A 14,135-nucleotide genomic window follows, 5' to 3' on the forward strand; every position below is an offset into this window, starting at 1 on the left:
GCTTCCAGAGCCATTCCTACCAGCACCCTGTTCCCTAGCACTTAAGATCTGCCACTTGCTCTACCAGATGCAAAAGAGTGAATACAAACACAACAACGAAAGGCCTCTCTGTATCCCTCCCACCCACTTTTTTTTTTAAACTGGGAATTGAGAACAGAAGTAGCAGGGCTGGTCTCACCACCTGCAGCCCCATGGGAATTATGGGACACTCAGTTCCCAACTCCCAGGTGTTGTGAGCATACCTCATGTTAGGGATGTGTGGTTCCCAGCACAGAGCTCTCACACTTGTGAGTACACGTATGCGCTCAGCAAGTACTGCGTTCGTGCACGTGCACACGCTGCCTTCCAGCGGCAGGCTGATTCAGACACTGCTGCCACCTTCTGTGTCCTGTAACTATGACCGGGTCAGCAATAATGCAGTTTTCAGGATGGCTATCAGAGTTTTAAAATCACACAGAGAAGCCCTCAAGACCTAGTGCTACCTAGAGCGTGGCCGTGAGTTCAGGTCACAGGCACCTACACAGATAGAAGAGAAGCCATCCAAGACTCCACCATAGAGCAGTGGCAGAGGGACAGGAGCGTGGGTTTCCTGATGTGATCCAAGTACATGGTAAGGTATTGAAAAGTCTCACTGGGCCCCAGAAATATCCAGCATTACAGTTAGTCGCATTTTTAAAACGTTTCACAAAGTATGGAAAACACAAAGAGAATGCTTGAAAAGAATCTGTGTGTGTGTGTGTGTGTGTGTGTGTGTGTGTGAAGAGAGTTGGGTCTCAGGGGCTCGGGTGTGTTGCTCCTGCTTTCTCAAGCTCAGTGCTGCTGGTAATGGCCGTAGGCGACCCCACGTGGGCACTGACAGGGCCCCGCCATCCTGCAGGATCCCAACTTCCTAGAACAGGGCCCGCAGCACTTGTGTGCAGGCGAGGCTTGAGAGGCAGCCATTAGGCGAGTGGTTCTGGACCAAGACTGCCCAGCGGGATCACAGGGCCAGGTCTGAGAGAAGCGCTCACCCGCGGCTTCTCCCACAGCCTCTACTGCACTGACCTGGGTGGGAGCCTCGGTGCTGTCTTCATGCAGTGCCCGGGTCCTACTCAGGGTCACGCACGAGGGTTCTCGGGGCACCGACTCCCCCCTGCATGGGTGGCTGGGAGTGGGTCAGCACCATCCAGATCCCCACTGCGGTGGCAGATGCTGTTTACGGTAGAGGCCGGCACCTGCAGGCAGGAGAGGAGGAACTACAATTTTGTTCTCAGTGTAGGAGCACCTGTTCCTGAATCTCTACAGCGCCAAGGCACAGGGGAGGGTGGCCTTTGTTCCCCTTCAGAATCCTTCTGCCTGTGGGTGTGCTGACACCATGAAAGGCAGCGGGACAGCTGGAGGGCATCTTGGCAGAGAGAACTGGAGACAGAAGAAAGGGCCGCATGTCAGGTCCCTGTGGCCCAGGTCAGAGGCTGCGCCCTCTTTTCTTCCTCTTGGGCCTGGCATTTTGCCATTGCAAACATCACTTCTCACATTCCTGCCTTCTGAGTGCGCTTCAAAGGATGAGTTTTCCCTTTTCTTCTGTGACCGTCAGGTGAGCTCTTTCAAATACTTCTCTCCTATATTCCAGAACCTTTTCTTCCTCCTGGCTTTTTCTCTTTCTTTTCATTTCTCTTTTGTTTTCCTTTCCTTTCTTTTCTTTTCTCTTTTCTCTTTTCCATGAACAGTTCTCACCATGAGTTGATGACCTGTGATGTTGAAAATGGTCCCTTCCTGATGGATGACCATGGGAAAGTGGGGATACCTGACTCCTATCAGGGCTGAGGTCAGGTCCTGGATATCAGTGTAGATGATGATTGTGTAGTGTTCAGGCTCCATCTGTGTGCTCCACAGATCTGTGCAGAAATGCACACTGGAACAAGATGGGATTCCTCACCAAGGATAACTCAGAAACTCTGTAAGGGAATCAGAAGAGACCTGCTCCCTGGGACGCTAAAGACAGACTCAATATTCTCTGTTCAAGGGTCCATTGCTGTGGCATAGTGGGTAAAGCCACTGCGTGCAGTGCCTGCATCCCATAGGGAAGCCAGTTCGAGTCCCGGCTGCTCCACTTCCGATCCAGCTCTCTGCTATGGCCTGGGAAAACTGTAGAAGATGGCCCAAGACCTTAGGCCCCTGCACCCATGTGGGAGATGTGGGAGACCTGGAAGAAGCTCCTGGCTCCTGGCTTCAGATTGGCCCAGCTCCAGCCATTGTGGCCAACGGGGAGTGAAACAGCAGATGGAAGACCTCTCTCTGTCTCTCTCTGCCTCTCCTTCTCTCTCTGTGTAACTCTTTCAAATAAATACATCTTAAAAATATATTTTGAGACTACAGAACCTGGGAGAGGTGTGTTTCAAAGCTTGTATAGAACCTACGTCTTCCACGATTCAATTCAGATTAAGCTTTACCTGCTTTTGGTCCACAGTATCACTGCAAGGGGATGTGCATCAGCACCTGCCACTGATTTGTGCTGGGACAGCTGACAGTAGCTTCAGTCACCTGGTCTAGGACTCTGCCCGCTTCCTCCAAGAGGGACATTTTTCTGCATACAATGAAAGCATATCTTGGGGTGACTGACTTAGTGATGTGTATACATCACAACCTATAGTGCGAGTTTTCCCTTTTTAGGTTCTCTTTGCTCATAGCTTGCCTTGGGGGATAAAGGCTCTCATCTTTGCTGCCTATCAGCTGCCACAGTTGGGAGGGGCTGAAACACTGTGACCTCTTGCTCGGGTTTGCATTTCACTGTGCTCTGGTCACAGGTGAGCTCCTCATCCTGCTATTTAGAAAACAAGAAACAAGAACCAGGTAATCAGGGTGTGCCCAGGTGTCTTTATATTGTAAGATATAACACAGGCACAGATGATAAATGGAAGACAATGATAAATGGAAGAGAATACATCAAACTTGGAGGCAATAGCTCTGATTTTCTATCATGTGTGTTCGTCTCCACGGTGTGTTGTAAAGAACCCCAAATCATCCTCTGGAATCTGTCCTTTTCACACAGTTAAAAATGCTGAGAGAGCTTTGATGACAGGGACCAAATTGCAGGTGGCAGGAGTGAGCTCTTAGTGGGCAGCACAGTGGGATGACTGCAGGAGCAACAGAGAGGGAAATGTAGGTTACCTTATTTGACCCCTGCACACTGTAAACATGCATTGCAAGGTTACTTTGTCTCTTAAATGTATATTTTTAGTGCAATACAATTTTCAAAAAGATTTATTTTGGAGTTATGGTTACAGGGAGAGGAAGAGACAGAGAGAAAGATCTTCCATCTGCTGGTTCACTTCCCAAAAGACCGGTCTGAAGTCAGGAGCCAGGAGCTCCATTCAGGTCTCCCATGTGGATGCAGGGGCCCAAGCACTTGGCCATCTTCCACTGCTTTCCCAGACATATTAGCGGGGAGCTAGACTGAAGTGGAGCAGCTGGGACTCGAATCAGCTCCCATATGGGATGCCAGCACCACAGGCAGAGGGTTAACCTACTATGCCCCGGTGCCGGCTCCTAATACAAATTTTACAAAATGTTTTTCTAGAAAGTATGGTGAAGGAAATACATTTGGAAAAACAATTTCCTAGTTGTATTGACAGGAAACTATTCTGCATCATTTGGATGTGAGTAAGTGCATGTTGTTTTTATGTGTGTGCTCATCAAAGGTGAAAGTTTATTGATCAGCTTTGTGGGCTGCCTTCCTAACTTGCCTCTATCATTCTTCTCAGGTATGGAACTCCTTCGAACATTCTTTCAGGGTTTGCTCTGTGCATTGGCCTGGATGTTTCTCTTCTATAAATCCTAGATCAGAGCACTGCTGGCTTGATTTCACTGAATGCCTGCTAAGATAGGCTCATAAATGCGGATGACAGTGTTCTCGCTCTCCTCGCTGTTGTCTTCCCTTGTGTGCATTAATAATGAAAATCTGGTAGGAGGGCATCTACAACACGGATATCCAAACCATTGCTGCTGTGATTCCTGCTTTCCATCAGATTATAGATTCCATAGCATTTTTTTTCAATTCCAAAGCCACAATTTTCTTGTCTTTTTATCTTTTGTTAATTTTTTAAAGATTTATTTATTTGAAAGGCAGAGTTACAGAGAGAGAGAGAGAGAGAGAGAGAGAGAGAGATCTTTCATCCCCTGGTTCACTCCCCAAATGGCCACAACAGCCAGAGCTGAGCTGACACAAAGCCAGGAGCCAGGAGCTTCTTCCAGGTTTTCCATGTGGACTGGAACTGATGCCACTGCAGGTGGCGGCTTTACCCAGGATGCCATAGCGCCGGCCCTGATTTTAAAATATTTCAAATATACACTAAGTATAAAAGAGAGTTCAATGAGCACACCTAAATGTAACAATTTGGCCTTATTCTCCCATTATGCAAGCATCATACACGCACATACTATTTCTTGATAGCAAGTGTGTGTGTGTACACGTTTTCTCTCGTGATTGGAAGCTGAGAAGTGAAATGTGTGGATGTCATATTATTCTGAATGCTGGCTCTTACATAGCAATAAAGCATTCTTTTCAGGTGTGCTGATCTTGTCTGGGACCTCCCTCAGTCCTACTTTCTTATATTGTAATGTGTGGCCCTGGAGCTGAGACATCGTCTTCAGAGGTGTGCTCAGTTGGGTTTGGAATAGGTCGGGGGTCTGGCCTTTCCTAACCTCAGAAAGGAGATGGAAAAAGGACACAGAGAGCGAGCTCAGCAGAGACAAGTTGCTCTATTGAAGCAAATCTCGGAAGAGACTGTGCATCTAGAGCTGAGCTGTTATCTGGTTTCGGAGGGAATTTGCCAATCCTGGGTGGGGTGGGGAGAGGTGGAAGGCAGCTGGTGGGAGAGCAGGGGCTCTTGGAAGCCTCTGGGAACTTCCCTCTCATCTGTTTTGCAAGCTGCCCCGTGCAGCTTATCTGTTTACCAGTTGCATTGCAAGGAGTCTAGAATGGTCTGGTTTGGCACCAAGGGTCTCAGCTAAAGGGAAGAAATGGGGTGGGGGAGGAGGGAATGGGTCACGTGTGGGGCAAGAAGCCCTTTTATGCTTGCTGGTCAGAAGTGCAGAGACGCAGCGTCCACCCCCGATCTCCTTGCATCAGCTTCTGCATGTTAACAGCGCCTGCATTTTGATACAACCTAGATGTTAAATTCCTAAAATCTGAGACAGACCCTTATAAGTCTTCGTGATCTTTCCATCCATGAAAGCAAGGAGTCTCATGTTCCCCTGTGTGCTACACACACATGGATCCATCTACTGGTGCCTTGGTCTATGTGTTGCTGTCCATTAAACGCTAGTATCTGCCCTGGTTCTGTGGACTTATGTCAACCCCATGTCATAACCATGAGTACCCGACTGAGTCACTCAGCTACGTCAGTGCCCAGCCCTGCCTCTCCCACTGCATCTAGAGTCAAGAACTCTGTGCACGGCTGTTTAGTCTGCTATGATGATGCTTTGAATTTCAGGGACATTTATGTTCAGAGCCACAGGTTTCTGTGGGAGGCACTGGGCTGCCTGGACCCTGCTCAGAGGGCTTTGTACAGGGACATGGTGCTGGAACACCACAGGACCCTGCCTTCCCTCCCCGAATTCCTATCCCCTAGCATTCCATCTGCTTACACAGCGTTTTGTGGAAGCCTCTGCCTTCATGACTGGGTCTCAGGCCTCTGTTTTGAAGAAAAATGGAGGGACACTTGGTGTAGAAAAGCAAAATGTCTTTTAAAGATTTACTTGATCGGGGCTGGTGCTGTGGTGTAGGGGGTAAAGCCGCCACCTGCAGTGCCAACATCCCATATGTGTGTGGGTTTCAGTCCCGGCTGTTCCACTTCAGGTCCAGCTCTCTGCTATGGCCTGGGAAAGCAGTAGAAGCTGGCTGAAGTCCTTGGGCCCCTGCACCTGAGTAGGAGACCTGGAAGAAGCTCTTGGCTCCTGTCTCAGGATCAGTGCAGCTCGGGCTGTTGCGGCCGTCTAGGGAGTTAAGCAGCAGATGGAAGACCTCTCTCTCTGCCTCTCCTTCTCTCTCTGTGTAATTCTGACTTTCAATTAAATAAATAAATCTTAAAAAAAAATTTACTTTATCTATTTGAAAGGCAGGGTTAGAGAGAGAGGGAGAGACAGAGGCAGAGACACATCTTTCATGTCCTGGTTCACTCCCCAGATAGCTGTTCATGGCTGGGGCCGAAGCCAGGAGCCAGGAGCTTCTTCCAGGTCTCCCACATGGTTGTAGGGCCCAAGTACTTGATCCATTCTCTGCTGCTTTCCCAGGTGTATTAGCAGGGAGCAAGATTGGAAGTGGAGCAGCTAGGCCATGAAGCAGCACCCATATGGGATGCCGTTATGGCAGGTGGCAGCTTAACTCACTTAGCCATGATGCTGGCCCCAGAACTCAATTTCTTGAGCTGTCACCATGGGCTGCATTAATAGGAAGCTGCAGTCAGAAGCCAGAGCTAGGAGCCAGCTCCAGGGACTCGTGGGAGGCTGGCAGCTTAAATGTTAGGCCAAATGGCTGCCCCAGGCATTTTATTTTAACCTTCCCCCTTTTGGGGGCACTGAGACTCCCTCCTTCCACACTGGGGATCATTTTAGAAGTTCCCTGGCATGAAGGGTCATGGCCCACATGTGAGAGTGCAGTCTCCATGCTCTGATTCCCATTTGGATGCAGTTCCGTGTGGAGCCTGGCTCTGCACGCTGGGCAGGCTTCTTAGTGCTCTGAGGGGTCTTGGCAGCAGCAGCACCCAGGGAAGAAGACCCTAGAATCTCTGGTTCCCTTCTCTCCAGCGCGGGAGACCCCCAGGGAGAGTGGAATTTCTTTTGTTCCTAAACAGCCTTGCAGTCCCTAAGGGAGACCTGGTCCCCTACCTGGAGCAAAGGTGAAGACAGAGGAGACAGAAGCCAGGTCCCCAGGCCTTGGGAGTGAGGGTGCAAAGGTCAAGAAGCCAGACCTGGGAATGTGGTTTGCCAGGCTCTGGCGTGTGAAGCCTGGTCCATTGTTCCTGCTGTTGCAGAGGGACAGCTCCTTCCCTGTGGTTATCACACTCTTCCATCAGCCTAGGCGGCTCCTCCCTCCAGCCACCTTCCAGAAGGTTCTCAGTGAGAGGGCATGGGCCCCCCTTCACCAGAGTGGGTCTGCTCTTGCCTGCTTCAGGGGGCCTGAGGAAGTCAGTGCGCCTTTTTACAAGACCTGTTTGTAAAGACAGTGCCTGTTAATTATCTAGGGTCCGGTGCTGTGGTGTAGGGTTAAAGTCCTGGCCTGCAGTGCTGGCATGAGATATGGGCACGAGTTCGAGTCCTGCTGCTCCATTTCTAAGCCAGCTCTCTGCTATGCTCTGGGAAAGCAGTAGAAGATGGCCCCAGTACTTGGGCCCTTGTAACCCCCTGGGAGACCTGGGATAAGCTCCAGGCTCCTGGCTTCCCATTGACCCAGTTCCAGCTATTGCAGGAATTTGGGGAATGAACCAGCGATGGAAGTCTCTCTTTCTCTCTCTCTCTCTCTGCCTCTGTTAACTCCAGCTTTCAAATAAACAAATAATAAATCTTTAAAAACTCTAAATCATCTAATGATGTTTCTCTGTATTGTCTGAATTCTGTTTCATTACACTTTTCTCATCAGAGCTGCTTTTGAATGGGAATGCATTTTCTCAGGCCAGTGACTCCCCTGCCTGGTCTTCACAGGTGCTCTGTCACAGGGAAGAACTGGAGCCATCTAGAGGAATTCTTTTTTAACTGTACATGGGAGCTTATGCCTGATTTTGTGAATCAACATTTATGTCGTACTTTGAAATCCTCTCTTTGTGGGAGTTTTGTTGTTGTCAGGGTAGATTCCCTTACATCAGTAAGTTATTTGTATGGATTTTAAAAGATTTTTTTTATTTATTGAAAGACAAGTTACAGAGAGAGGCAGAGACAGAGAGAGAGGTATTCTATCCATTAGTTCACTCCCCAGAAGACACAATTGCCAGAGCTGGGCCGATATGTAGCCAGGAGCTAGGAACTTCTTCTGGGTCTCCCACACAGGTGCAGGGTCTCAAGGACTTGGGCCATCTTCTACTGCTTTCCCAGGCTATAGCAGAGAGCTGAATTGGAAGAGGAGTAGCCAAGACTAAAGCTGGCTCCCATATGGGATGCCGGTGCTTTAAGCCAGGGTTTAAGTCACTGCACCACAGCCCCGGCCCATGGATTTTTACCTATAAGTTAAGATTTTGATGATAGTTTTAAGCACTGCATACTTTCAGACAATGTGAGGTGAGATCAAAATACAACTCAGCCATGTGTCTATAGTCAATAAAATCATGTTTGTCTGCCTGTATACATATTGCTCTATTTTGTCATTAGTTGTGTATTTATTTTCCTTTTTTTAAGACTTATTTATTTTTTTGAAAGGCAAGGTTTCAGAGAGGCAGAGGTGGACAGAGAAAAAGAGAGAGAGAGAGACTGAGACAGGTTCTCCACCTGCTGGTTCACTCCCCAAATGGCCACAATGGCCGGAGTTTGTTGATCTGAAGCCAGGAGCCAGGAACTTCCTCTGGGTCTCCCACAAAGGTGCAGGGCCCCAAGTACTTGGGCCATCCTCCACTGCCCTCCCAGGCCACAACAGAGAGCTGGATAGCAAGTGGAGCAGCTGGGACTTGAACCAGCGCTCACATGGGATGCCGGCACTGCAGGTGGCGGCTCCACCTGCTATGGCACAGTGCCTGCCCCTGTGTATTTATTTTCTTGGTTGCTGTGCAGTCCTGTCCAGGTGAACACTCTTGCAAATTTCTTTAGTGTTTCATGGATACAGTGAGAGAGAGCCTCATGTGACTTGCAGGTTTTCTTTCAATAGTGTATAATTTTATCCCTCCTCTGGATAAGGTATTTAAATTTTGCATGGATAAAATACATAACCAAAGGTATACACTTAAATAATTTTAACTGTAGTGTTCAGCTGTAGAAAGTGGCAGGCAAAGCTGTGTGTCACGGGTGGGATCCCCAGACAAGTTATTGCTGTCTTAAGAATTTGCTTCAGGAGCCTGTGCTGTGGGGTAGTTGTGAAGCTGCTGTCTGCAGTGCCAGCATCCCACATGACACCTATTGGAGTCCTGGCTGTGAGTCCTGAATCCACTTGGTCCAAGACCCCTCCCCCCTTCTTTCCTGGTGACAGGAAAACAAAAGCACACAGTGTGTCCCAGCTGCTAATCAGGGAGACATCCTGTTCCTCCAGGTCCCTCTCACTGCCCCAGCTTTGAATCAGGCAGCCCCGGGGACCCCCTGTGTCAGGGACTCCCTGTCATGGTACCTGGTATCCTCTCCAGCTGCTCTAGCCTGCATCCCTCATCTCTGTTCGGCCACTCCAACTCATCTCCCACGCATCTCCCTCCTCCCTTGACACAGTTCCCTATAAAGCCCCAGCCTTACACATGAGCCCCGAGCTCCTCCCCCTCTGAGGCTGCTCCCGGGAATTCTTCACCCTAATAAAACTCTTTCTTTGCTCAGTGTGGTCTTGGTTGTCGTTCTGGGTTGTGGTTAAAAACCCTGACACCAGCTGCTCCACTTGCAATCCAGCTCTCTGCCATGGCCTGGGAAAACAGAGGAAGATGGCCTAAGTCCTTGGGCCTCTGCACCTGTGTGGGAGACCTGGACCCAGTTCCAGCTCCTTGCTTTGGCCATTGCAGCCAATTGGGGAGTGACCCAATGGATGGAAGGCCTCTCTCTGCCCCTCTTCTCTCTGTGTAACTCTGACTTTCAAATAAATAAATAAAATTTTTTTTGACAGGCAGAGTTAGACAGTGAGAATGAGAGACAGAGAGAAAGGTCTTCCTTCCGTTGATTCACTCCACAAATGGCCACCATGGCCAGCATGCTGTGCTTATCCGAAGCCAGGAGCCAGGTGCTTCCTCCTGGTCTCCCAAGCCTGTGCAGGGCCCAAGCACTTGGGCCATCCTCCACTGCCTTCCCGGGCCACAGCAGAAGCTGGACTGGAAGAGGAACAACCAGGGCAGAATCCAGCACCGCAACTGGGCATAGAACCTGTGGTGCCGGTGCCACAGGTGGAGGATTATCCTAGTGATGATCTGCATCGCTGGCCAATAAATAAATTCTTAAAATAAAAAAAGCAAGAAACTGCTTGAAATCTAAAAGTGCTGTTCTTACAGGAGTTAAGTAAAAAATGGTGGGTAGCAGAGACTTGGGAGAGTGGAGAGAGGAGGCAGGGGCAAAGATGGCTAGTAGTTCTTTATTTATTTTTAAAGATTTACTTATTTATTGGAGAGGTAGATTTACAGATAGAGAGAGGGAGAGACAGCGAGAGAGAGAGAGAGAGAGAGAGATCTTTATCTCAGGTTCACTCCTCTAATGGGCAGCAGTGGCGGGAAACTGGACTGATCCATAGCCAGGAGCCAGGAGCTTCTTCTGGGTTTTCCATGCGGACTGGAAATGATGCCCACTGCATGTGGCAGCTTTACCCAGGATGCCATAGTGCTGGCCCTGATTTTAAAATTTTTCAAATAATACACTAAGTATAATAGAGTGTTCAATGAGCACACCTAAATGTAACAATTTGGCCTTATTCTCCCATTATGCAAGCATCATACACGCACATACTATTTCTTGATAGCAAGTGTGTGTGTGTACACGTTTTCTCTCATGATTGGAAGCTGAGAAGTGAAATGCGTGGATGTCATATTATTCTGAACACTGGCTCTTACATAGCAATAAAGCATTCTTTTCAGGTGTGCTGATCTTGTCTGGGACCTCCCTCAGTCCTACTTTCTTATATTGCAATGTGTGGCCCTGGAGCTGAGACATCGTCTTCAGAGGTGTGCTCAGTTGGGTTTGGAATAGTTCGGGGGTCTGGCCTTTCCTAACCTCAGAAAGGAGATGGAAAAAGGACACAGAGAGCGAGCTCAGCAGAGACAAGTTGCTCTATTGAAGCAAATCTCGGAAGAGACTGCGCATCTAGAGCTGAGCTGTTATCTGGTTTCGGAGGGAATTTGCCAATCCTGGGTGGGGTGGGGAGAGGTGGAAGGCAGCTGGTGGAGAGCAGGGGCTCTTTGAAGCCTCTGGGAACTTCCCTCTCATCTGTTTCGCAAGCTTCCCCGTGCAGCTTATCTGTTTGCCAGTAGCGTTCCAAGGAGTCTGGAAAGGTCAGGTTCGGCACCAAGGGTCTCAGCTAAAGGGAAGAAATGGGGTGGGGGAGGAGGGAATGGGTCATGGGTGGGGCAAGAAGCCCTTTTATGCTTGCTGGTCAGAAGTGCAGAGACTCAGTGTCCACCCCTGATCTCCTTGCATCAGCTTCTGCATGTTAACAGCGTCTGCATTTTGATACAACCTAGATGTTAAATTCCTAAAATCTCTGATGGAGCCTTATAAGTCTATGTGATCTTTCCATCCATGAAAGCAAGGAGTCTCGTGTTACCCTGTGTGCTACACACACATCACGGATCCATCTACTGGTGCCTTGGTCTATGTGTTGCAGTCCATTAAACGCTAGTATCTGCCTTGGTTCTGTGGACTTATGTCAACCCCATGTCATAACCATGAGTACCCGACTGAGTCACTCAGCTACGTCAGTGCCCAGCCCTGCCTCTCCCACTGCATCTAGAGTCAAGAACTCTGTGCACTGCTGTTTAGTCTGCTATGATGATGCTTTGAATTTCAGGGACATTTATGTTCAGAGCCACAGGTTTCTGTGGGAGGCACTGGGCTGCCTGGACCCTGCTCAGAGGGCTTTGTACAGGGACGTGATACTGGAGCACCACAGGACCCTGCCTTCCCTCCCCGAATTCCTAACCCCTAGCATTCCATCTGCTTACACAGCGTTTTGTGGAAGCCTCTGCTTTTCATGACTGGGTCTCAGGCCTCTGTTTTGAAGAAAAATGGAGGGATTCTTGGTGTAGAAAAGCAAGCTGTCTTTTAAAGATTTACTTGATCAGGGCTGGTGCTGTGGCATAGGGAATAAAGCTGCCACCTGTAGTGCCAACATACCATATGTGTGCGGGTTTAAGTCCTGGCTGCTCTACTTCAGATCCAGCTGTCTGCTATGGCCTGGGAAAGCAGTAGAAGCTGGCTGAAGTCCTTGGGCCCCTGCACCTGAGTAGGAGACCTGCAAGAAGCTCTTGCTCCTGGCTTCCCATTGACCCAGTTCCAGCCATTGCAGCCATTTAGAGAATGAAACAGCGATGGAGTCTCTTTCTCTCTCTCTCTCTCTCTCTCTCTCTCTCTCTCTCTCTCTCTCTCCCCCCACTTCCGTCCCTCCCTCCCTCCCATTCTCTGCCTCTGTAACTCCAGCTTTCGAATAAACAAATAAATACATCTTTAAAAACTGTAAATCATCTAATGATATTTCTCTGTATTGTCTGAACTCTGTTTCATTACACTTTTCTCATCAGAGCTGCTTTTGAATGGGAATGCATTTTCTCAGGCCAGTGACTCCCCTGCCTGGTCTTCACAGGTGCTCTGTCACAGGGAAGAACTGGAGCCATCTAGATTAATTCTTCTGTAGTGGCACATGGAGGCTTATGCCTGATTTTCTGAATTAATGTTTATCTCATTCTCTGAAATCCTCTATTTGTGGGAGTTTTGTTGTTGTTGTTGTTGTCAGGTGTTCAGTCAGGGTAGATTCCCTTACATCAGTAAGTTATTTGGATTTTTCTTTAAGGTTTATTTTATTTATTTGAAAGACAGAGTTACAGAGAGATTCAGAGATAGAGAGAGAGAGAGAGAGAGAGAGAGAGAGAGACAGAGACAGGTCTTCCATCCGCTGGTTCACTCCCCAGAAGGCTGAAACGGCCAGATCTGCACTAATCGAAGCCAGGAGCTAGGAGTTTCTTCTGGGTCTCCCACACAGGTGCAGGGTCTCAAGGACTTGGGTCATCTTCTACTGCTTTCCCAGGCCATAGCAGAGAGCTGAATTGGAAGAGGAGCAGCCAGGACTAGACCTGGTGCCCATATGGGATGCTGGCACTTCAGGCCAGGGCTTTAACCTGCTGCACCACAGCCCAGGCCCCTGGATTTTTACCTATAAGTTAAGATTTTGATGATAGTTTTAAGCACTGCATTCTTTCAGTGATGATGATTGAAAAAGAGTGATGCTATGTCATTTTCAACAACATGGATGAATCTGAAGACACTCCAGTAAGTTAGAAGAGGAAGGCACAGGAGAGGGACACATACTCCATGATCCCATATACTCTTGCTTGGGAAGTGTAGGAATTTGAATTCACAGAAGTAAAGAATAGTGGCTGCTGTACAGAGCCAATAACATTGTGCTATATTCTTGGACACCTCCAAGAGAATAAATTCTAAGTGTTCTTTCCACAAAAGTATGCTAAGCAGTGTATATATTAATTAGCTCAGTATAGCCTTTCACAACCTATATGTATTTGAAAAAACACATTGCACATAATGATGTATACTATTTTTGAGAATCCAACATTGCAAACACTCCTCTAGTTTCCCTGTGGTTACCTCATCACCGCCCCCTTGCCTGCCTCCACCTGTGAGAGTCAGTCTGCCTCCAGGTATTATGAAAATGGAAGAGATTCTTCCAAACTCTGGAAATTTCTCTGGAGGTGCTCATTACAAACTTTTAATTGTTTCTGTGAATTGGGAACTGGGAGAAAGCTTTGCTACTTTAGTTTTGTGATTCTTCTCTACTGTCACTGACAGTTCTAGTGAGGCGATAAATGTGTTTCTGTGGGGAGTTGAGGCCATGGAGTCATGAACTGGTATCTTGTGGTCTGGCTGCTTCCCCTGCACACAAGCAGGGGGTCGCATCTGTCCCCTGAGCCCAACTTCCTGGCAGCCTGGAGAAGTCAGCTGAGTATTTTCTCCTTCAATGTGGAGACAGTTTGTAAAGGAAGGAGGCACACCAGGGGCTGCGTATGGATAAGTGGTCTGTTTGGCAAAAGGGTTTCATAGGAGGTGCAAAAGCCACAGAGGAAGAAAAAGTAATTCTTAGACTTGGGCTGAGCTTGTGGAGAGCGACTGGGGATCTGAGATCCTACACCAATCTCTAACTGCTCCCAGTGTGTTTCCAGGAACCCTTCTAAGGGTGACTGTTTTTAAAAAGTTTATTGATTTGAAAGGCAGAGATCGAGATGAAATAGAGATGCAGATGTAGATAAATAGGTAGAAAATAGGGTGAGGGAGAT

This window comes from Oryctolagus cuniculus, chromosome 18, assembly GCF_051225735.1.
Source record: "Oryctolagus cuniculus isolate XC-2025 breed Fujian yellow rabbit chromosome 18, ASM5122573v1, whole genome shotgun sequence".
Lineage (NCBI taxonomy): Eukaryota > Metazoa > Chordata > Mammalia > Lagomorpha > Leporidae > Oryctolagus > Oryctolagus cuniculus.